Source organism: Aedes aegypti, chromosome 1 (genome assembly GCF_002204515.2).
Source record: "Aedes aegypti strain LVP_AGWG chromosome 1, AaegL5.0 Primary Assembly, whole genome shotgun sequence".
Classification (NCBI taxonomy): Eukaryota; Metazoa; Arthropoda; class Insecta; order Diptera; family Culicidae; genus Aedes; species Aedes aegypti.
Genome location: NC_035107.1, coordinates 196732302 through 196758536, shown reverse-complemented (window position 1 = coordinate 196758536; position 26235 = coordinate 196732302).

Genomic DNA, 26235 nt, shown 5'->3' with positions numbered 1-26235 from the left:
TCTCAAGCGTGAGTTGTGAGAAATTGAGTTTTTCACAACACTGGAATAGACTCTGTATTTCCACTCCTGAGCATCACGTACAGGTTCCAGAAACGCCTTTTTTATGACATTAACGTTATTTGAAGGAAAAACTATGTCAATAAATGAAGAATGACCTCACTACCAACAGATCTGGCTACTCCAGAGCACAAGGAATAGGTTTCGCCGAAAACCTTTTTGAAAATTTTCCGTTATTTGAACAATACATGATGTGCCACGGGTAAAGCATAATGAAAATTATGAAAAGTATTCAAATAAATCTAGGTTAAAAAAGATACAAACTGATGTGGCTTCTCTTCACTGATGCAGTCTTAGGCAGGATCTTTCTGAACAGATGTTATCCACCATTTTTGGAAAATCTGTTATGCAGATCTTCATGAATACGCCAGGAATGCACTGTGCAACTAGTTAAAACTCAGCAGAAAGCTGAGAAGAAAACTAACAAGGAATCCACCAGAACTTTGTTTCGAACATCATCAGAAATCCAACAAGAATCCTTAAAAGGTTTTAGGTAGAATGTTACCAAGAATCTAGTGTAAACTTCGAAGAAAATATTCAATTATTTACTCAGGGTTCTCGATAAATTTGTTGATAAAAACTTAAACGGAATTCCATTTTAGAACTCCTCATAAATACACCATAAAAACAGTCTTATGATTTATGAAATCCCTTTGGCTTACTGACCTTTGGCATATTTACTGCCAATAATTGTTTTAACAGTATCAAAAAAGCACAACCTATTGCCCGTTTAAAGAAGAGTAAAATCGACCAAACGTCGGTTCCGTCAATTGTACCGCTTATTAATGAATGGAGGAATTCCACGTGCAACAGAATAAAAATTTTGCTTAGAATATGTTAAGGATTTCATCACAAATTAAACAATAATCTAGCCAGAAATTATCTAACTTGGAACCCATTCGAGATTTCATCTATTACCCGCAAAGGGTTTTCCTACAGATTAGTGTTCGGTCCATCCATTGTGTCACTTGCCACTACGGGGGAGAGCGATGAAATAGAAATCAGACGTGTCCGGTTCGCGCAGTGCGACGAAAAAGTGGTGTAATCCAGTCATAAATGTTTGGTCAATCGAGTGTATTGCTTGCTCCAGCTGGAGCGAGCGATGGGACCGGAAACTCCCACTAACCCACCCAGACAACCAGAAGTCGCATCAAAGCTCACGTAATAACTCGTTTATTCATTCAAATTAAATCAAACCCGCAAAACACGGTGGTTAAAATCGTCAGATTGATGAGTTATCTCGCATAAGACGCTTTTCTCCTGAGTTCATTTGCACGTTTTGTTTTGTCTCGTACACTCGTACAAAGTAAGTCGAATCAATCCGTAGCAGTTGTCAAATCGACATTTGTTATCATAAGTTAAGTCGCATAAAATCACAGGGTAGTTCGGTAGACAATTTATACACTCGCATTGTATGCTATTATTCATCACATAATAAATGCACGTATATCGCCTCCACTTTTGTACATAGAAGGCCTTTCCGTGACATCTTATAAGTGAAATGTTGCACGTGCAAAGCCTCCAGGTGATTTCGTTATACGTACATTTTGGTTGTCTGGGCAATGTACTTTCCAAGACAATTGTGCAGATGCAGAGGTATACTCAGCCTTTGAACTCTCGATTCGTGCTTTTTGTGAATGGTTCCCCAATCCTAAGTTCCATTCATTAAATCTCTGTGCATCTTCGACTGCTCCGGTCAATCACGGAGTGCAACTACGAAGCGATCATCTATGCTTGAGCTCATGCTCATTATCCGCAAAGGGTTTACTTACAAATTCTTCATGCATTTATTTTTTTTTGAAGTTTGAAATTTAATAAGCCAGTTCATTCACCTCAACTAAAATTGTATTGCTCTGGAGTGGCCAAATCTTCCCCCATCGTGGGAGCTCGTTGGTTTCCACTGTTCGCTCCCCGAGCAAAGTCGAATAACAACCGCATAACATAGTGATAACTAGATTTATATCATGATTTCATTTAGTTATTTTTTGTTATCAATACGAAGACTCTTGTTATCAACGAATTTTGAGCTGTCAGATCGAGGATGCCACCGACGGGTGAATGACGTCAAATGTTTGTTATCATAACTCGATCTTTATGACTAATTGATAAAATAATCAGTTATCAATGAGGGAAATTAGCTTGATAACAACATTTGTTATCAATGTGTTACAAATGATAACACAATGAGTTATTTATATGTTATCTTTAGTATAAATTTTGTTTTCACGTTTGTTATGTTGCCTGCTTATTCAACCAAAATGAAAACAAATTATGTTATCAAATGCTTGTTATCGGATAACAAAATTTGTTATCATTTTGCTACCCAACTTTTCTCGGGTCTGCTGACATAGCAATCACCTTCGCTGTCCTGACTCTCTATGTCTGTGTTCTCTCCGTCATTCAGGTGTACATCATAGTGCTGCCTCCACATTTCGATTACCTCGCATCCGTCCGTCAAGATGCTCCCATTCTTAGGCTTTGTTTGTTATTATGTAAATATAAGTTTGGCTTAAGTAAATGAATTATTATTTTTTTTGACAGAAGTACGTCTTTCTTCTCTATACAGGAGTGAAATTGGAATTTCAAAACCAAGAGCGTTACGCTGGCATGAAATATTTTAAACGTTTATAACTTTTCGCTGGCTTAACGAAATTTCTTGATTAGCACCTCAATCGAAAGATAAGACATCAAAGCTTCATGTCGTTTACTTACTGAATCCCACATACCTGTCCAAATAGTTTAATAACTGTTTTAAAATAGAACGTTGATTTCAAGCAAATCTATAAATAGGGGTGGCTAGAGAAAATTTGACGTCATTTGCTTTTCACTCTCCGATTGGCTCGCATCTCAACAGGTGACAGATCGGCTTGCTCTGACCGGGCGTGCTTCTCAAGCACAGACATCGATAGCGAAGAACCCCCCCCTTTGTCTTGCTTCGCTCAAATCAAACTGTCGAGCGAGCGAGAGAAGATGCCGTCCGAAGCCAAAGCCATCACCGCTGCCGCCGCCTAGAAGAAGAAGAGGAAGCAGTCCACAGGTGAATTTGCGGTCGAACTGTGAACACGGTCGGGCGAGTCATTCTCGCTTTGTGGTTCACCGCTTGTTTGCGTTCACCCAGCCATCGTCATCGCCGCCGCAAATTTCATCGGCCGAGGAGCTGTTGACCCGCGCTTCAAAATTTCGACTCGTGATGAAATCATCATTGGTGGTCAAGAAGCAATCCCGTTAGGAGCAAATACCAGAAGCCCCCTGAGTTTTGCTGGTCCGAGAAGTGTTATTTATCCGTAACAACATCAAAGCTAACAAAGCCATCGGTTCTTTTCAGAGCCATCAAATTTGTGCAAAAGAGTTAAAAGAGAAATATTTCCGACTTTGTTTATAACTTCTAATATTCCTAAATCAATTTCACGGCTTCATATAAAATTTCATTTATCATGAATAATTTATGACTCAACCATTTGAGATTGTACTCGCGGACGCTGCTGCAGTGCCGTCGGGGTGAGTGCTCAACATTTCACAACGATTGCAAAATAGAGTGGCTTTTCCAACAGCGCCTTTTATGTTCCATATTTTATGGGAACACTTTGATTAGGAAAATTATCCAATGTTACAAAATTGCGACATATTTAGAATGCTTTTGATAAGACATTCTCATTGAACAATTGTAATAATTTTGGCACCCATGGATCAGAAATTTACCGTCATATTAAAGAAAACTATTGATTCCGAGATGAGCCAGCCTCGGGCTGCAAATCTCGTTAATAAAGATAATAATAACTATTGACTATCAATAGCTCGTATTGAATATTTAGGGAATGCCAATTATTCCAACAATTCATGTTCGACCAATTTCTCACGTATTAGTATTCTCAACAATTTTCAAGTAATTCCAAGCCCAACACATTAGCACATACCCATTTCCCAGATTGGTCGATCTGGGCACAAAAGGGAGGAGCATCATCTGCTATTCCAAGGTTATAAAACATGCTGCCTTCGTTGGATTCAGTTTCATTCCATTTCCGCTTTCGAGCTGGTAAGAGCTCCTCCGAACTTGCTTAGCGAGAAGTACCTCGCTGCTAGAAGCCTGCTGAGCTGTTAATCCAGAATCTGATTTGTGAAATCGCTCAAGATTTCAAGATTGAGCTACGTTTCCAGATTTCAACTAAATCCATGTGATCCGCTACCCTGTTGCTGTTGTGCACCCATGAAATATTTAGCTGGTTTGTCGAATAAACTGAGAACTTATTCACATCTTCTTATTCTTCTTCTTCTTGGCATTAACGTACTCACTGGGACAGAGCCTGCTTCTCAGCTTAGTGTTCTCATGACACTTCCACAGTTATTAACTGAGAGCTTTCTTTGCCAAAGTTTCCATTTTTGCATTCGTATATCGTGTGGCAGGTACGATTGTACTCTATGCCCAGGGAAGTCAAGAAAATTTCCATTACGAAAAGATCCTGGACCGATCGGGAATCGAACCCAGACACCTTCAGCATGGCTTTGCTTTGTAGCCGCGGACTCTAACCACTCGGCTAAGGAAGGCCCCAACCTATTCACATGCATTTGCAACTTTTTCGATTTTCTATACAAAATGACCAACTTTGGTAAGTTAGATCTCAGTTATTTATGGAAATATTTTCGAATGAAACTTTCACAGAACATCAGTTTTGACACAGAACTTGAGTTTTAATGAATAATTTTTCCAATCACAAGTTTATAAGTAATAACGGTTTGACTAAACTGTAATTTTCGACGAAAAATTCAAAACTTTTTATCTTAAAATCTGATAGCCTTACACAAAAACTGTCTTCAGCAAACTTATTCATCTCGTCAAAATCTACAACTTTGCTGAAGATACCATGAAGCTATTCCTTCAATATGTTTAGTTATGTCAATTATAAAAAATCGTCAAAAAATTCACTTTAGTCAAACCGTTACTGCTTTTCAACGTGTGATTGGAAAAATCACTCAAAAATATATGTTAAAATTTAAGTTAGTCTGATATTCTGTGAAAATTTCATTCAAATCTGTTCATAAATAACTGAGATATAGTTTATCAAAGTTGGTCATTTGGCATGAAAAATCAAAAGAGTTGCATTTTTTTTTTCTCAGCGAAGAATCACACCATCAACGAAAATAGCGCGAAAGCAATAACCAATCGCGTGCGAGTAGCGAACGGAGTGACGAAACAACCAAGTGAGAACCCCACCACCCGCCATCGGTGAACGGAGCTCGAGCAAATAAAACCACTGGTTGTTCTGCTCCCAGCTCATTCTAGTCCGAGTGTCTGACGTGTTCAGACGTCTAATTCGGTACGTGTGCAAATCAGACAACTGATTCGGTCGAAATTCTTTCCGTGCGGTGCGAGTCCTGCTCGCGATTCCGAGATGGAGAAGCAAGCAGCCAACGCGGCAGTGGGTAACTCGCTCAAACGAACACCGAGCGATGACGATGTAAACCGGCGTAGGACCGCGAAAAAACACCAGACGAGCAACACTCCGAGAATCGATGCGAACAAGCTACCGGCTGAAGCAAGCGCTGGTCTCCCGACCAGTCAGTATGAGGCGAGTATTCTCGCAAACAACACCTTCTCAACCCTGAAGGATGGCGAAACTGGTGTTCCACCGGTTACCAACAAGCAGAAGAAACGGATCGCAGCTGTGCCAAGCATGGTTGACTAAGAGTATGCGATATGGATTTTTTCCATGTCGATACGAAACGAAACGATACGCGGAATATCTTGCGCTTATAATGACGAAACGAAACGAAATTTAAAAATGTTTCGTGTAAATCGATACGAAATCACATATCTCACGGAATTTTTCGAAACGGAACGAAATTTTTAAATTTGTTTCGCGGAATACGCGTTTAAGTTGTTTTTTTTTTCTTGTCAAAAGCTGGAAATTTGACAATAGGCATAACAAACGTCTTTTTAAATCCTTTACCATATGGAAACCTTAGCGTTGCTTAGCGGAATCCTTACATGTTTTGGTAAGACCCTTTTCTGTTTGTTTGAAATCTTCTTAATAACTTCATAAGGTTTCATTTCAATATATCTGACACTCACACAAGGCAATGAGTGGGTTTAAATTAAATTTTACATCTAAGAAGTGGGTCGAAAAGCAGTTACAAATATTTGAAACAATCTCAAAAATATTGAGAGGAGCCCAAAATTAATTTGATTTTTAGAAATGCCTTACATTTTTTTTAATCATGTGGATGTGATGTTATGCTTACATATACCATAAAACATGGAATAATGATATTCATTTTTTTTGCTGTAGTTTATGCTTTGTGGCACAAGTCGATAAGTGATCATGAAAACACAGACCCTGTCCCAGGTGGAACATAACGCCATAAAGAAGAAGAAAAATAAGTAGAACACAGGAAACTGGAATACTTGCTTTAGTATTTGCTGGAGTATTGAATTAAATTAAATTTAAAAAAAAATCCATCAACACATACCTAAAAAATCAATCAAGATAAATTTGAAAGAACTGCAAAAGTAATAAACTCTAAATAAGATATTTGGACAGCATCTTTACTAGGATTGCCTGTTGGGGTTAATTAAGAAGTTCCTAATAAATTTTCTGGAAAAGCCTTGCATAAACTGTGAATCAATTTTGGAGGGATCAAATCTGGATGAATGCAAACTTTTAAAGTAAACCTTGTAGAAAATACTGAAGGTATTTCTATTATTTTGTAGAGCAAATAATGGAGAAATGATCCCATTCCAAAATCTGTGAAGGAATTTCTGAACGATTTCTGGAAGAATTAAGGATTGTTGATATTATCTCATTTTCAGATTTTTTGTTTAAAACTGACTACAAAATCACGTTTTCACTAAATTTTGAACCTCGAGAGTACTTTAAAAAATATTTGAAAATTTCGAAAAAAAAGCTTTGAACTTGGACTACATAGCATAGAGGAACCGCAAATAAGATTGACAAGTTCGCCTATGTTCGTTCAGATAATCCGTATTTCAATGAGCTAAATTTGATGTTTGGCTTATTTTTTTCTCAAGATTTAGATGTGCGAAAACCGAAAAAAAATTTTTTTGCGCTTTTCTATTGAGAAATACTCTAGGTACCCCACCAAACTTGAATCTAAATCCGGAACCAATTTTGATGGTGCATGCAATGCATGAATCAAATTTATAACTGATTTGTGATTATTACTAAAACAAATCATCAAAATCGATCGAACAATGGCGAAACTAGAGAATTTTTAAACTTGATGTCGGTATTGAAAAGTTTAAGGGGTCTATTTTATAAGTCGAGTCGATCAAAATGACTCGACTGGAGTCACTGTCGACCGAAAAATTTGCTCGACTCGGCTCTGTCACTCGAGTTTTTCGACAGTTGTCACTCTATGTGACTGGATTACTATGGGAGTCGACGGGTGACATCTGAAATATGCATGCTTGCTTTGATCGACAATGAATACAGACGAGTCACATGAATCTGCTCGATTTACAAAATAGGCCCCTATGTCACGTTATAAGAGTACAGAGAAGTTGGTGGTGTGGTACAGCGTGAATAAACCTAGATTCATTTTTTGATATAAAATAATGTATGCATCTTCCTTGTTTAAGGTGGATATAAATCGAAGGCATACCTCAGAATTTCAAGAGCACAAATCTAACGAACCCGACAGCGGTTCAAGCTGAACACTTGATCGATTGGCCATCGAGTAACCAATCGAGAACCCATACCACAGTTATGAATCTAAGATAAGACGATTCCTAAAAAAACGCCAAAACGTATGCTTTCACTAGCACACCATACGTTTGCCTCGCAGATAATTTGCTGTTATAGTGTTCTGATCCATGATATGAGTCGATTTGATCCATGATACGGACCCATTTTTGACTGTAGCTGCTAGGAGTAGAAGGAAACGCTTTGCTTTTTATTGTTCGAAATTAAACTCGAATTTCGCGAAATTCCGTTTTATTCCGTTTGTTTTCAATTTTCCGTGGAAATATTTTAACAATTTGGCGAAACGAAACGAAATAGCAAAATTCAAATTTCGCCTGTGCGAGTTCCGTGGAATTCCGCGGAATTTCGTTTCGAAGCGTATTTGACGGAATCATTCGGTATTTCGCATACCCTTATGGTTGACCCAGAGCGGAAGGAGAAGTGCCCGCCGATCTATATTCAAGGAGACCCTCCGGGTCTGCGTCAAACGCTCAGAGAACGCATTGCGAAGGGCACCCTCAAGTGTTCCTTACGGCTGTGCTCCGATGGGCTAAAAGTACTGGCCGATTCGAAGTCTCAATTTTATCGGGTGCTGGACATCCTGAAAATGGGAAAACATGAGTATTTTACTCATGATATTCCCGGGGACAAGCCACTGAAGGTAGTACTTCGTGGACTTGAAGATATGGACACCAAGAATGTCGAGAAGGAGCTGGAGAACTGTGGTCTGAAGGTGACAAACCTCTACAAGATCGCCCGGCGTGACACAACACGCAAATACCGCGACCAACTTTACCTGGTTCACATCGAGAGAAACTCCATCACCCTCAAGGAGCTGAAAACCATCAGGATCATCAACTACACCCAGGTTGAGTGGCAGCGTTATCGTCCAGTGCATCGCGAAGTGACACAATGCATGAACTGCTGTGGTTTTGGTCACGGCACAAGAAACTGCTTCATGGCTCCCCGCTGTGCCAAGTGTGGTGGAGATGACCACAACATCGAAGAATGCATGCGTGTTGCATTCGAGAAGGAATTTCCAGACACGAAAATGAAATCGAAATGCTCCAATTGTGGAGGTCCACATCAAGCTTCATCCAAAGATTGCCTGAAGCGTAAGGAGTTCATCGAAATCCGCAAAAAAGCAAGGACGAAGAACCAACCAAGAAGCCATCCTCCGGCGCTGGACATCCTGAACTTCCCGGAACTAACATCTGGACCCAGGCATGGGAAAATCGTTTCACGTTGCATTCATTTTGCTCTCCTGAGCCAACGTGTGTTACCTGTGAAGCCCGATCACAGCAACACTACATAGAAAGTGTCGCGCGTTCATCCCGAAGAGAGAGATAAAACGCAGGCAAGAAAAATTAACCAACACTCTCTGATGTGTGTGTTCATTTGTTGATTCATTCACATCAATGGACCTATGCACGCGTTCACTATTTGACGGTTTAGCGGTGCCGTTTTATTTACGTGACCATGGCAACGAGTGAATTCGGCACCGCTCAAACGTCAAATTAGTGAACTCATGCATTGATCCATATGAGTCGCGCTGCGAATGTATCTCAACACAATCACAAGTGAATGCAATCTTTCATTCTCCGTGATTCTTTCGGGATCGTTTGTAGGATTTTTGCCGCGAACGTTTGTTGGCCGCGCTTTGTGCTGGCATCTGACCGATGCAAACAAAACAAATTAAAACGACTCTGCGTATGGAATATGTCCAGCTTCTAGTTACTGGATGGGGGTGGACAATTAACAAGGCATTGTACACACATTACGTAACGTATGAAGGGGGTGAATTTTTCTTTACTGTTGTTACAAGAAGGGTCAACGTTCCTTAAGCAATTTACACAGCTGATAATATTGCTGTTTGAATTTGAAATGTTAAGTAAACGTCCTCCAAATGCGGTAACAAAAAATAATCAAAGGACATCTAGCAACGATTACATAAATCACCTCCGCCCTAGCAAGAAAAATTTGTCTTTGACATCGCATTTCTTGTGAAAAATCTTACCGCGTTTGATGTTCCCGCATTTGATATATGCATTTCAAACGCACACAGCAATATAAACTTCTGTAACAAAAAAAAAGTTGGCTTGACAGACGAGAGAAAGTTAAGTTGTTTAAATCCAAGAAAAAATATGCACCATGCTCGCATCCTTTTAAAATAAATTTACTAAACGAAGTAGGGTATTCTTGAATGAGCGTTATGAAATTATGAAGCAGGGGAGTAGGAGTTTGAAAATAACAAGAAGTAATACAAAATAAGCAAATTGGCCTACTGCGATACTTTTAAATTTTGAGTTTTTGGCTCGTGAAAAACGGGTTTTCTCGAAACTTATGCATCGGAGCTAGGTCGATCAGGGTGCGCTTTGTAGCACACCCAACTTCGCAGTCTATCACTCTATGCCGGGCGTTAGTTTTAACACAAAGAAAATGATTGATTCCGGATTTTAAATGCAGTCACGATATGGAAGTGTGTAACCATCATCGATCATATCTTTACACATCAGCATTCTTTCCAAATATTACATAAGTTTTTGTAACTAATGAATCTTAAACATCTGAACAATATCGCCAAACCGGGCTACTTTTGATTCTAGGGACGAACACTCACGTTTTGGTTTTATTTACAACTAGTGGTCCCGGCAAACTTCGTCTTGCCATCAAGTAGGCTGATGAAAAATGCTATGGATCGTCCCATATAAAATGACAGTTCCGTTCACGCTCGTTTTTCCCTACTTTTCCGGTGAATATCCTGGGACTTTTATACATACAAACACGTCGGAACCCTTGAGGAACAAAACGGAGAAATTGTCATTCAAATACGTTGATCCGTTCGTTAGCCATTTCGTGACATACAAACACCACTCCATTTTTATTTATATAGATAGATAGATATACATGTTGTGTCTTTGGCACTTTTAACAATCAACATATGCTCTACAATTAGTCATGAAAATTTGTTGGAACAACTTCAATAATAAAATGATAAACAAAATAATAATTAAGTAAAGACCGAAAAAATATTCACAAGGTTTAAGGTATTTGTTATTGCTTGAATTTTTCACAAATAGTGGAAAGTTGTTGGGAGCATCACAAAGCTATCGAATCGTCATGTTTCATAAAATTGATGATAGTTTTAGGTAGAAATTGGTTAATCTATTAAAATTTTATCAAAATAATATTGCTGAAATATTGATCAAAGGTCTTAGGTTTACTACTTTTATTTCATTATCAAGTGTTGGTTTGTACATTTTACGTTTTTGTATTCTTACATGAATTAATGAACTGCTCTTATGGCATTTCCAAGTTATTGAGAACCATAAAGCTTCTCACAAAATCAAAATTTTGCTTGTTTGCGATCGTTTGAATAATTATTCTTATACTCAATAGATTGCACTTAAAATGAAAATTATTTTTAGTTACATGAATTAATTATTAATGTGATACTTCTTCATAGCGTTCATATGAAATCAGAACGAATGTTTTTGAACAAAACTAACCCAAGTAACAATTTTAGTTTTACGAATTACTTCCAGGGTGCTATAAATAAACGCCCATAAAACCACGGTCAAGGCACTGTTGTCTTCATCGCATCCTCCAAAGCCTCTCGTAGATTAGAACGTGACTAGTTGGCCCACTCTGAAAGAGGCTATGAAGTGCATATTTATGTCACATAAATAAAGCAAAATAGCATTAGTGGTAGCTATTTTGAGGCCACCTGTTCTAGGTGAATGTCGCTTCATCTTGAAATTGATTTTATCATAACGTCGATCTTCACGGATTTATTCCAACGTAAACAAAACAAAATAAGATTTAAAATACGGCTGTGATAATTTATTTCGTAGTGCTTGTTCAAAAATTAAAGTAATTTATTTTGATATAGCGCTAAAATTTTAAGTGCCGAGTGAGATTTACAGTGAAATGTGGTGAAAAAGAAGTGAAATTTCGGGTGCCCCCTCTGAAAGCGGTATATTTATAATTATTTAGCATTTGCTAAAACAAACCGCCAGGTGAAGAATAAAACATATTCAACATTTGTTGGTTTGATTGCACAGTAATTGTGCATTGAATTATATTTAGACAGTTTAATCATCAAACCATAGCATCTAATGAGCGAATTCATTCTCGCAGTACTTGACAGTTACATCATTCGTTTGTATCAACTGAAACAATAAAGCATTCGTAACTGACAGTTCCATCAAAAAATGGTATACTAGAAACATCATACTGCAAAGTGAAAAACATTAAAAGCACGTTCTGTTGTAAATTTTTATTTATGTGTAAAGTGTTTGAGGTCAACAGCAATTCATCGTTTCTGATGAATAAGGACGCATTCCGATTGAAGATCTGCTTTTAATGCTTACCAAACCCGACCCCAATCCGATATATTTCAGGCCCGAATTCGACTATTAGGGTAAAAGCACCGGTTTTGGCCAGCCTAAGAGAAAATGGCAATGAAAATTATATGCAAAGCCCTATTTGTACTACAAATATGTCAAATGCAAGCTTTCAATCCGTATTATGTAGGTAAAATATCGGAACTGAACTGAAACCATTTTTTCGCTTTGAAAATCTCGTTGGTCAATATAGGTCGCCAGAACCAGTTTCGGCCACAGATTTAGTTTCGGTTCCTAAATTGGCCAACCACATTGATTTCTTATGAGAGTGGCCAGTGTAGGAGTAGCCTGGCCAAATTAGGTGTATGGGAGTTGAAATTATAAGGAAAACGTATTGTTTTTCGTATGTTTTGAATCAATTCGGACGAGTAAATGAATGTATATCTATCATGTGAATGTGATCTACTGAACACAGAAGGTTTCATGCTGATTGGCTATGTAAAACTGCGTATAATCCACTATGGCTACAACTGGCGTATTGCCAAAACCGGTGCTTCTACCCTACCCGATATTTATTTTTTAGCCTTTCAAATTCGACCCGCTCCCAAAACTGAAAAAAAAAAAATTCAAACCCGAACCCGACCATCTCTACTACCTATGTATGTAAAGCATCATCAGCTGCACAACTTGTGGAATCAAAAGTCAATGCTATGGATCGAAAGAATGAATGCAATTTCGCATTCAGTTGCGAAACATGAATTGAATCACTTGTGAATGTTTGAGCGACAATCCTACGATCCAAAACAAACACGCGAACTACGTTCGCTTTGATTCATTTCCTTTTGCGTTAGTCATTCGCTGTGCTCATTCTTTGGGTAGTTCATTTGTATTTAGAGTCGTAGTGTTCCATTGGGAGAGGAATCATGTGACTGCGAATGAACAGTTGGAGCCTGACAACACACTGAACGGATTCATAAAAAAGAACGTGAATGAATGACTTTTCCCATGCCTGTCTGGACCAGCGGCTTCCAGATCCAATCCCACACCTAAGTCATCCAACAATCCGTGGCTGCCACCCCCTCCACCTCCTGGATTCCGGCGGCAACAACAAGAAGGCGAATCCCTCCCGGAGGAGGGTTCTCCTCTATATACGATGGAGCAATTGGTGCCCATCTTCCACCAACTTGCGGATCGACTGCGATGCTGCAAAACTCGCTACGAGCAGATCTGTGCTCTAGGCCTTTTCATTCTTGAAAATGGAAACTAGAGAGGACCTGGTCGTAGGAATGTGAACGCCTGCCCCGGAGCTGGCCCTTTAGGCTAAGAAAGATTAGGTAGGTTATAGAATTAACAAATTAAAACAAACAGAGCTTTTCAAGCCAAAATGTAAACTTTGAATGATGAACTAAATTAAAACTAACATAAGACATGTGTAACAAAAATCGAAAACTAAAGATGAAGTACTTGAGAGTAGAAACACTTAAAATGTAAAATTATTGTAAAACCAAAACAAGAATGAATAAAATGAATTAAATTGGCAATTGGCTCCCAGCTCATTCAAAAATCGAACGGCATAACGAACGGATCAAGCAGCAGAGCAGCAAAGAAGAGCGCGTGAAAGCCACAGCAGTGTGCGAGTAGCGAACGGAACCAGAAAGCAACGAAGCGAAAGCAACAACTGAAAAAATTCAGTGGACGGATTAGTAGTCAGCGCCAACCGGCGACCTGTTGGAAACTAACGCCAGCGAAATATACACCATCTGCCTCTCCTTACCATTCATATTCTTGTACTGTATGAATTCAATGAAATGGTTTGGTTTGGCGATGGAGCAAAGAGTTGTTTAGGATGATTTTACTTAACAAAGAGTTGTTGATAAATATTCCAATCAATAAGAGTTGTTTTGAAAAAGTTCACTTTTAGCAGAATTTTCCTCGGGAAATTTCTGCTTTACCAAAGAGTTGTTAATGAAATTCCTGCAGCAAAGGGTCGAGTTTCTCCCCACGAATATTTCCAGCCAGGACCAGTCATGGAGGACAATCCATCCCGAGCATCACGGCCCCCGCTTCCATAATTCTCGAGTACGGAAATTGGAAAATGTATTAAAATTGCGACAGATTTTAAATACTGTTCAATAAACTGTTTCTTGACCAATTGTAATGAGCAACTATTGATCTGAATTGATTTTTCTACATGTTGTCTATTGCGTTAATCTGAAAAATAGGCTATATGAAATTGATGTCTTGACAAGGGATGTACAAGATGAGCATTATGCTGTTATTGCATCCCGACGGCACTGCAGCAGCGTTCTCGGAACATCCTCAAATTGTCGTATTGTCGATTATTCGTGATAAATCAGATATTGTATGATGCTACGAGATGAATTAAGAGATTATAGCAAGTATGTGGTAAGCACATTAAGAAATATTACTAACTATACTGTGTTTATCACGAGAAGTTCTTACTAGCTCGAAAGTGTAAATGAAATGAACTGAATCCTGTTTTTGTTACAGAGGGATTTTAATCCGAAAGTCATTCGTCCCTTAAATGAACCGAATCTGTCGAAGATCGTATGTTTTACATAGTTTGAATTGCAGACGATGTCTTCTCTCAAAATGTTTAGTCATAAATTATTCATGACAAATGAAATTTTGTATGAAGCCGTGAAATTGATTAAGGAATATTAGAAGTCATATATAAAGTCGGAAATATTTCTCTTTTAACTCTTTTCCACTAATTTGATGGCCCTGAAAAGGGCCGATGGCTTTGTTAGCTTTGATGCTCTTACAGATAAATAACACTGCGGGATGTTATCAGTTGATTGCCATGGTCAAACGGGGAATCCTCAACTCAAATGTATAAATTTGAGCAAGTCATTTGCTTATACGACGAACCGAAAGTTTCGTGGCGTGGATGGCGCACAACAGTAACAGGTAGTGGATCACCGGGCTTAAGTCGAATTTTGATGATGGCGGCGATGACGATGGCTGGGTGAACGCAAACAAGCGGTGAAGCACAAAGCGAGAATGACTTGCCCGACCGTGTTCACAGTTCGACCGTAAATTTTCCTGTGGACTGCTTCCCCTTCTTCTTTTTCTTCTTCTTGGCGGCGGCAGCGGTGATGACTTTGGCTTCGGACGGCATCTTCTCTCGCTCGCTCGACAGTTTGATTTGAGCGAAGCAAAACAAAACGGGGAGGTCCTTCGCTATCGATGTCTGTGCTTGAGAAGCACGCCCGGTCAGAGCCAGACGATCTATTGCCTGCTGAGATGCGATCCAAGCGGAGAATGGAAAGCAAATGACGTCAAATTTTCTCTAGCACCCCTATTTATAAATTTGCTTGAAATCAACATTCTCTTTTAAAACAGTAATTAAACTATTTGGACAGCTATGCGGGATTCAGTAAGTAAACGACATGAAGCTTTGATGTCTTGTCTTTCAATTGAGGTGCCATTCAAGGAATTTCGTTAAACCAGCAAACAGTTATAAGAGTTAATAATATTTCATGCCAACGTAAGGCTCTTGGTTTCGAAATTCCAATTTCACTCCTGTATAAAGAATTTTTATTTTACTTTCAAACTGTGCGGCATAATCAAATGCAAACGCATTCAGTTCCCGATGGTTAGTGCCTGTGCTTTTACTGTTCATAAGTCGCAAGGTGGAACTTTCCCCGAGGTCGTGTACGACTATGACAAAAGCCAGGATCAGCAATTGGTATATGTTGGTTTGTCGCGGGTTACTTCACTGCAAGGGCTATTTTTGACAAACTCTTCCAATTTGTTTAAGTTCCATCACGCCAAAGGCAGCAATTCTCCCAAGAGGGTTGACTTGAGGAATGAGCTGCAGCGCTTAGGCAATCATCGATTAGTGACGCTTTGAGACGAACTGCGTGAAATACTGGATCATAGCGGCCAAGCCTGCATATTGATGAGTATCAATGTACAGAGCCTAAATGCTCATGCAATGAATATTGCTACAGACCAAAGCACTGGACCGATTCTATCGATTCTAACGATCGAAGCACCCGAGCTATCAAACATCTAATCTACTGAAGGAGTTTGGCGAACTACAGCTGAAGCCAGAAACCGATCACCCAACCAAGCAACACAAGGAATCAACGACCAAAAAACAAATTCAATCATCTGGCATTATTCCTGGAACACCAAACAATGGTTCTCGGAACCACAGAACGACAAATGGTTCTTTTCAGGACTACCAAAATGAGTCCAAAAAGAGTATACTTCTGAAAACTTCATTCGATCAATAACAACACAAAACTAGTACACTTACTAATTCATACACATGACAAATCAAATTATTAAGCATCGTAGTTCTACGTCAACCCTGCGGTAATGTAATAGACATTACCCACCCCATTTTTTTTAATATATTAAAGTTTCCCCGTCACTTACATCGCAATTTGAATTGTTAATTAAAGCTCTTCTAGCTATAAATCCATGCGCGCTCACACATAAACGAGCAAGCGAATTCGCCAAGAATAAGCGGATGAGTACCATAGAAGATTGGGACCATGTGGAAGCATTTGCAAGCGCATGTGTCCCTAACAATGTAGCGTCGGTTGGTGGCCATCGACCTCCTGGAAACCCCTTTCAGGATATGTTTACCCTTTGGCTCGTCATTGAGAGAATTCCTGATGGGCTCAGTTAGTGACATTTGTTACAACCCGAATGATCTTTCTCTTTGCCACAATAGACTGTTAGTTGGGGCAAAGGCAATTTAGAGACTCTGGAGGTCAAATCCGGTAGCAAAGATGTTCAGAATTATCGCGCCTTATCTGAGGGTTTCTGACTACTACTCCTTCACTACGTTCTGTGTTCTGGAAAAGGCAGGAGTAGTTCAGTGTTAGTTCGCGTCGTGAGGTGGTTTTGCAGGTAGAAAGTAAGAAGTTGTTTCGGAGATACAACCGCCAAATTGACGTTGGATAACGTTAGCTTCTTCTTTTTCCTGGCTTGAGACCATCACCAACTAATAAATAATTTCTACTGATAAAAATGCAATCAATTTCCATACTATTTGTTGCATGACAATTCTGACCTATTATGGACATTGTGTGTTATTTTTTGGTTGGTTCGGTTAACACTTCAAACACCGATAGAATCGGTCAATGGAAGAAGAAGCATGAGCGGTAACTCATGCTCCACAAACAAATATTTCGGTTGAACGTTAGGTCCAAGATTGATTACTTCAGTAGGTTCCGAAGCCAGTTTGCGGTTGAGGTACTTCCCCTTGAAGTCCGGGAACTCCATGTTCTCCTCTTTGCTCAAATCGATGTTGAAGTTGCCTGTCACGATGATTGCCATGATCTCCTCTTGACACTCGAAGAAGTTCCGCGTCATGAAGAACTTCTTCTGCTTTGTCGTGGTATCCGGGGAAATGTAGAGGCAAACCAGTAGTGCCCGACAATTCATTATAGTGATCTCGGCAGCGCAGATATCAGCATAATTATCTGACTAACCCAGCTCTACATCATAACAGGTGCAGAGTTTGCGAATCATGTGCGCCATAGCCATCGTGCTTGCGGAACTGCTGATCCGCAAATTGCCATTCCAGCGCCTGGCCGTGAAATCAAGACCGATCTGCGATTCCAAAGCTCGGCCGTCATGGCCATGCAGGAAGCGAGCGCGGTCTAACTGGCCGGTTTGTTTGAGGATACCAACCTGTGCGTGATCCACGCCAGGCGTGTCACCATCTTGCCGAAAGACATCCAGCTGGCTCACCGTATCCGTAGCAAACGCACTTAAATTGCATTGAAGCACAATTTCAAACAAAGGGCCGTTCAGGGCCACAATTGATGAATTAATTTTTTTAGTTATCAATAATAATTTCGGATGATTAGTTTTCAACAGAGATAAATGTCAAACTTTACTTTTTACTTAGGTTCCCGTCGCTCGGGTCGGGCGGCGATAGCATTTTTGCAGTCTTCTCTGTGTGCGTATTTTGATTCGATCGACAATTTCTTACCAAATCAAAACGTCAACAAAGCTGTTGCTGATTAGTTTTAGTTCTTTGTTCGACAAGTTCATACTGATCGCACTAGCATGCATGTAGGAAGCGACGACGAGAAAGGAATTATTCAATCATCTCTAAATGCGAGGCAAACCGGGATGGATTCTTCATTCAAGTGCCGTCCACAATTTATCGACACATGCCCACATTGTCGACGATTGCCCCGCGCGCGACGAACGTGTAAAATTTATTCCGATAGGAGTCCTTCTCCGGTAGCTGGTCAACGATTGACTGATGCGCGCGTGGCTGATTGGAGTTTGGCTGGCATCGACTGAACACGATAGAATAAAGAGGAACAAGAAGTAGACTAAAAGGTGCGTTTCCCTTGGCATGACGAAAGTGGCTAAGATATCGTCCAATGATGTCTGAGTTAGAGATACAAAAAAAATGTGCTTTTCTATGGAAAATAAGACATGCCTCGATATTTACCCATTTTTTCAAAAGTTTAGTCATGAAAATCAATAGTTTCTAATGTTGGAGTCGATTCGTAGAAAGATTTCCAATCAATTGGTGCAAGAATCTTGAAAATCAATCCGGGCGTTAGTAAGTTATTAATAGTCAAAATCGAACCACTTTTCGTGACGCGAACGATGGTCGTTTTTCGAAATACCCCAGTATGTTGCCGTAAGACGTTATCCAACGTCGAAAAAATTCGAGTAAAATGCTTACTTCTGAACCCTTTCTAGTACTTCAGTTCTCTAGATAAACATGTTTTTCAGGTGACTCCTGCATTTGAAAAAAAAAACAATCTACTTAGTTTTCACATGAATCTACGAAATATCAATATGTGCAAACAAGGATGCTTTGGTATGGAAGGTCAATACATTTATTAAGTATTTCGCAACATCCTTTTCCCATTTGAACCTCATTCCAGTGGCTCCCGTTTTACACCTTTATAATTACCAATCGAGCAAAACATCTCATCCATTTACCCTCCACCGTCTGGCTTTGAAAATTGCGGCAAAACACTGAGATCGTGAATGGGTTTTTCTCCATCATCAGTTTCGTCGACGAAGAAGGATCGGTTTGGGTGCCTCGGTATTTTGGATTCCAGCTTTTCCCCTCATTTCGGAAACGGCGAATCAATTTAATGGTACTTTATCACGCCACCAGCAAAGTTTAGCTCTACAGCTGAGGGATCGACCCGTGTAGAATTGAAAAATAATTTAAGAATAAACTTTGTAGGATTTGGGCGTGGTACATTCCCTACAACAATCTTAGGGATGTCGTTTTGGTATTGGTACCTATATCAGCAAAACACGTTCCCAGTAACGACATTAGACCACAGAGTTGTTCTATTTCTACTGATCGAATGAATTGACTAAGATGAGCTTTCCAAGAATTTTACACACAAAGTAATATTGTTACAACTTCTGCTCGGAAAGTGTCCTTTTTGTGAACTTTCACGTTCTACGAATTCTTTTTACCCCTTTCTCGAAACAATTCCCACTTCCGCTCGTTCAAGTCGAATAACATTGCGGTCTGCTTGGCATGAAAATGTGACTGAGGGTCTGGGGTGTTAGCTCATTCCTATTTATTGTTTAACAATTTTATGAGAATTGCTGCTGTCTTTGGAAGGGTGCAGCTGGTTTGCGTCCCAAACAGTACCCCTTATTCGAGGCTGATCGACGTTGACGGGGCTGGACAAAAAACTTTCGTTCCTCGGCGGGGTGAGGATGATTAATTAGTGAACGTTCGTTTTCCTTATACTAGTGCTTTCTGGGGTATTTATATGTACATTTATTTTTTCTTTGCTTCTTAGCAGTCGCCTTCCGATTGTGAGGGAAGTTATTTCATCAATTACAAGAAAACTACTTCCGATAGGGATCACGAATTGGAATGGAGGTTAGTTGGACGATTCGGGCCACTGTTTTGACGGCTCAGTGCGGACGGTTTACTGCTTGACTGGTGCATCCATATTTATTTGAATTAGAATGGGATTTATTTTCAGGAAGATTGATGAGGTTAGGTTGATGGAATGGCGCCTATAATTATTTTCAAATCAGATTATATCCAAACAAACGTCAGAATTGCTGTTGATGAAAACGACGGAAGAAAACAGGAAAGAATAACTGGTACAGCTTTTTGAACGATTCAAGAAAGTTGAGCATTTTGCGCCAATATTTCTTGTACAAACCGTGAGATTCATCTTTGCATTGTTGCGGCAATCTTGCAACATGCCCTGCCTGTAGTACAGTTGGACGAACTCGTGCGTTATCCTTCAGCTTCACTGTTGTCATGCACGAGACTTTGATGTACGAATATGGTTCTATATCAAAAGGTACATTAAATAAAAACATGAAAGTCGAAGTCAAGTACACGACACTGAAGACGGCCTTACAGTTGAGGTCGAAATACGCGTATCTGTCAAAGGATATAAACTCTAGTGGAATTAAATGGTATAGTACTAAATTCGGTTTTTTCAACTACTTATAGGTATTCCACTAAACAGCTCAAAGATTTATCATGAAAATATATTAATCAGTGCCAATACGTTTAATGACCTAAATATTACTCAGCTGAATAACAATTATAAACTTCTTCTTCTTCTTTTGGTGTTGCGTCGTAACTGGGACAAAGCCTGCTTATCAATTTAATACTCTTATGAGTACTTCCACAATCATCAACACAGAGTTTTATTTGCCAATTGACCATTTTTGCATCGTGTGGCAGTCACGAAGATATTTTATGCCCTGCGAAGTCAAGGAAATCTCCAATCCGAAAAGATCCTTGATCGGTAGGATACGAATCTCCGACCTTCAGCATGGTCTTGTTGAATGGCTGCGTGCTTACTTCTACGGTCATCTGGGCACCTGTGATTGCTACTCCAGAATCGCCAAATCAGCTGCACTTACACAAGGAACCAAACAGATGACTGCTTGAGACTAACAGTCACCCCACTATAAAAGGGCTGGTGATCTTCTTTTTTAGGAAACAATGGCGCTTTCTACCGCCACGTCAGAATGCCGTCCAATGAGGGGAAGATGGAATTGATGATGCATTTAAAACTAGTTCACCGAATATACTTCTGCATCTACGCCAGTTCATGAGGTGTACGGGTGGCCATTTAATGGCAGAAAAGTTTGCTAAGTGGAAGGTGGAAACAAGTGAAAGCTACAACTACAAAGTACGATGGAAGGGACGGGCCTGGGATTGAACCCATGACCTCTTTTTGGTAGACCCCCCCCCCTTGTCTCAAATGATAAACGTCATTTTGGGATGACCCCTTAAGTGTTTTCTAGCAACATCAATTATTGTTAATAATGAGTGATTTAAGATGAGCAGATATTAACACCAAATATATTATATAATTAATATCTCCATGGATAGAATACCTGGTCAAGCTGCCTCCTGCAATATTTCCAAGGATTTTTTTAGGAATACTTTCAGAGGTTCTTCCAGGAATACCTCAAAGTATATTCTTTAAGTAAATTCTCTAGAACACCTAGAACAACTCCAAGGGTTTCTCTAGGGCCTCCAGGGATTACACAAGGAATAACTTTAGAAATTCTACCAAGAATGCCTTGAGAGATTTTTAAAAATTACTTCATGGTTTCTCCCGGGAATTCGTCTAGATATTTCTCCAGGAATAATCCAGGCATTTCTATAGGATTCAAGGATTTCCCGATGACCCCCGGTTACTTCTGACGATTACTTATTTCAGTTACTCCACCAAAGATTCCTGCAGACAATACTCCAGAGGTTTCCCTTAGGAATATTTCTAGGAACTCCTCTCAAATTATCTAAGATCAATTGTCTAGGAATAGCTTCAGGGTTTTCTTTGGGAATACATTTCTCCAAGGATTTTTTCCTAAATACCTCCTGACAATAAAATTTCTAGAGGTTTTCATCAGGAATACCACCAGATTTTTCTCCAGGGATACCTTCAAGAAGCCATCAGTAATATCTCTAAGGATCGCTCATGGAATACTTTCAAGGTTCACTCCTGGAATAAATCCAAGGATTTCATCAAAACTATTTCTAAGATTTCCTCCATGAATGTCAGTAATTGCTCCCGGAAAACCTCCAAAGGTTTCCTTCAGGGATTCCTTCTAGAATTCTTTCTGTAACTTCTTCAGGAATTCTTGAGAAGATTCCTGGCAACGCTTTAATCAGGGCTTGGTCTGTTGGTCTGTTTAGTCGTATTGTCGAGTCTCTGTCTCGTTGATATTTTTTGTTTCTCCAATATAATGTTCCGGACAGATTGAATTTACGAAAATGTCATTGTTGTATCATAAAAATTCTTCAAACACCTGTACCGAACTTTCCGTAAAAGTTCAAGAAAGTTTTTGTCGGCTGGTGGAATAGTTTCAAAAAACCTTTTAGCAAATTTCCTCTTGAGTCCTGTAAATAATACTAATTTTCTTTCATTGATACACACATTCTTTGCTCAGAGGACATAAGGACATGCATAAGGACGTTTCGCATAATTTTATGGGTTGACGTTTCGCATGATGGACGTTTGGCATAAAGATAATTATAAGCCTTCTTTAAAATACTATCTGTTCTTATATTAAACTGTTTTTATGTGAAACGTCCATGCTGCCAACCGTCCGCATGAGAAACATCCTTATGTAAAACGTCTCTATGCGGAATGGGTCACCTTCTCATTAAACATATTTAGCACCCCGCGTTTTTAAGCCAACAAAATATTATAAAAAAATAATATTCAAGAGATTAACTTAAATTTTATTTGAAATATTGAACAAATGTTTTGAATCTTATTGATCAGCAACTAACCTCTATAAAAGTTTGCATTTCTCTAACATTTTCATAGATATTTTAGGCAGCAAAACCAGTTGTTTCTTCGAATTTATTTCTGGCCACATATACAGTGATTTTAATTTTATTATCTTTTCTATTTTATTTTAACCTTAGTTAGGACCTTGGGTCTTTTTCGACCTATGTCAAAATTCAAATCAATGTAATTTTTGATTGAAACAACGTAGCAATTTGGAACTTTCCGACAATTTTTTTGTGTGGGAAATTTTATTTTCGCGTAAATAAAAGTTTTGAATGACCCCTAGGGGAGCTTACATAAAAAGTTACAAGTTGTGTCTTAGGGTTGTTTTCGACTTGAGTTCTGTTGGTCTTAAATGTCTAGTTTCAGAAACCCTCCCGGAGATCCTGATTTGGTCACTGTGGCCACCGGGAACCTGCTACATCTGAAAAAAGTCCCTTTAGAGACCCTTACTTTAACGACATGTAGTTTCGTAACTAAACAAGTAATTAGAGCCGTCCCCATATTGTTGAAAAGGTATTCACGTGGACTGTGAATAGAGATTCTCAAATCACTTAGTTCATACCCGGTTCCGGAAACCCGAAACTTCTGAAAAGTAACTTTCCATCGCAGTGTTGTATATGTAATTCACATCGGTACTATTCGGTTGATGGATATTTTGGCATATTTTTTTCTGTAATAAGGAATCAATTACCGGCGCACATTCCCTGAAAAATTCGGTCCAGTATGGTCCATGCGGAACCGGTTCCAGGAGTCCCGGAAGGTGGCCAATCTGTGCAATTCGATGAAATTACTCAGATTTATATCCCAAAACCAAATGAATTGTGTCCAATTATTTACGATTATTTAATTTAGGTGTATTTTGCCAAAAGAATGAAAGGATGGTTATTATGGTCCTTTTGGAGCACCGGGAAACCCGTAATATGGGACCACCAAGTTTTAGCTCCAAAAGTAGGCATGCGACGGCTCAATCTTCATGATTTTAATCCCGGTGGAATGCTTTCCCGGTGTCCATTCCGGTGCTCCTAAAGATCCAGAATTACCATCCATTCATTCTTTTGGCAAAATACTTCTAAACATTGAAAATCGTAAAGAATTGATATAAATAAACCTATGCCATAGCTAGATGCCAAATAAGTCAAATACTCAGCCGATACCAAAGTCGAATCAAAAGCCAAATCTAAATGTAAATCCAAATCTCAATTGAGAACCAATTCCAAAACCCTACTCAAATCTTAAGGCTAATCCAAAACCAATTCCAAAGGCAAATTGAAAGTCACACATAAAATTAAAAAAAAAAATGAGCAAAAGTCAAATGGAAAGCCTACAATGTTCTATTACATTGATTTCTCTCCAAAATTCAGTTTTTAATTCAGGTTTTCATTGAAGTTAAATTGTGTCATGCAAGCTTCGCCATGTGAATAAATTATAGTGAAAATGCATTGTGCTATTCATCACCCGCTCAGAGCACTTGACATTGCCCTTCGAGAATCACAATGCTTTACAACCCGTCCAAATTAAAAACTTCCATCAGCCAAAAGTCAACCTTCACCTTGTATTGTTCTTTTGTTTTAATTTTTGTTCCTGCATGTGAGCAATCAAGCTACGTGAGTTGTTAGTAAAGTGACAAAAAGGTGTCGAAGCGGGAAGCTCCTGTCAGGAAAATGCCACACAAAAAACAACATGGAAAACTGTTGGAGAACAAATCGAAAAAAAGACAGATACCGCCACGCTTTGCAACACTCGAGAAAAAATTATTTATCGTCTACCCAACTTTTCCAGCGAGTGCTTTCGTACTTTTTTTTACTTTCAATGTAGTGCAGTGGTTGAGACTGGTTGAAAACTAAGTTCCCAGTGACTTTTGGGTGGTGTGGCCGGACGCTATGTGAAAAATTGAAAAACGAAACAATGGTAAATGTTTCATTTGTTCTATTTTGTTACTAAGCGCCAAACATGGGTGGAGTAATCGACCTGGGAAAAAGTTCAACAACAAATCTTCTTTACCACGCACAACGATATGGCTTACACCTAGATTCTAAAGGGATATCACGTTCAAGAGTTTACGAGAATGGATTGGGGAGAAAAATGCTCAACATTTATCCACTCATTTTGTCTGAGGGGATGTAAATACTTCCAGTGGAGCCATTTTTTTCTTTTGGTTTATGTAATGTGAGTTACCAGTTAACAATTACATTGGTTGTTGACAACTTAGTGTAGGTAGTCTTCTTCTTCTTATCCTCACGTCCTCACTGAGACAGAGCCTTCTTCTTAGTTTAGTGTTCAATGGTCACTTCTACAGTTATTAACTAAAAGCTTTCTTTGTCAAAGTTGCCTTTTACGCATTCGTGGGCATATCGTGCGGCAGATACGATTATACTCTATGTCCAGGAAAGTCAAGGAAATTTCCTTTACGAAAAGATCCTGGACCGACCGGGAATCGAACCCAGATAATTCAGTATGGCTTTGCTCTATAGCCGCGGACTCCAACCACTCGGCTAAGGAATGCCCACTGCTATTTATGCTATTTATTGATATTAGTTTTTGCACATTCAACTTCGACAAATGTGAAGAAATCGCTGTATTGAATCATCATTCATGGTGCATAATGGTTAATTTATTCCTTTTCATGGATGACCTACACAAAGAGCAACAAGAGCACAGAGGAGTAGCTAGAACAAATGCACGTCCAAATTTCAAATAAAAAAAAGAGATTCTTGATTCCGATATATTTTTAAAACATAGACAACAGAATGCCGTATGTTTTGATTCCGTCTAGAAAACGAAGAAAAACATTTTTAACATATAATGAGATTGTAAAAAGTGGTATTTTAATGATGTTTCATTATTGTATCATCATTATTGTTTTCCTTGATAAATTTTCGAAAAATCAGTTTGTTGCTACACTTTCTGTGACATTTGGTCGAAAGTTCGTTTGGCCGAAAGTACGTTTGTTTGAATAGACATTGGTCGAAAACAATTGAATTGCTTAAGAAGCATATGATGGTCAAAAGGACATTAAATTGACAATTTAATCGAGTAGAGGCTTTTCAGATAATCGTACAGAGTGACATTTTGGAGTTCATACACAGTAATTGGATTATTTAAAAAGGGGAGTACATATATGCTATTACTGGAGGTTGCATATGCTTGAACATGATAAACTTTAAGAAATCTGCTTTGGTGTACAGATGAAATTTCTTGAGCCACATGTTTTTTGAATATTAATATTGAATTTTACAAAATACATTAAAAATAGTTAATCCAACGTAAAAAATAGTAGAATTCAGACACATTCACGTACCTTACACCTTTTGAACAGTCAACAAAAAATTGAAGTTTTATCGCCCTTTATTTCACTATAAGCATGAT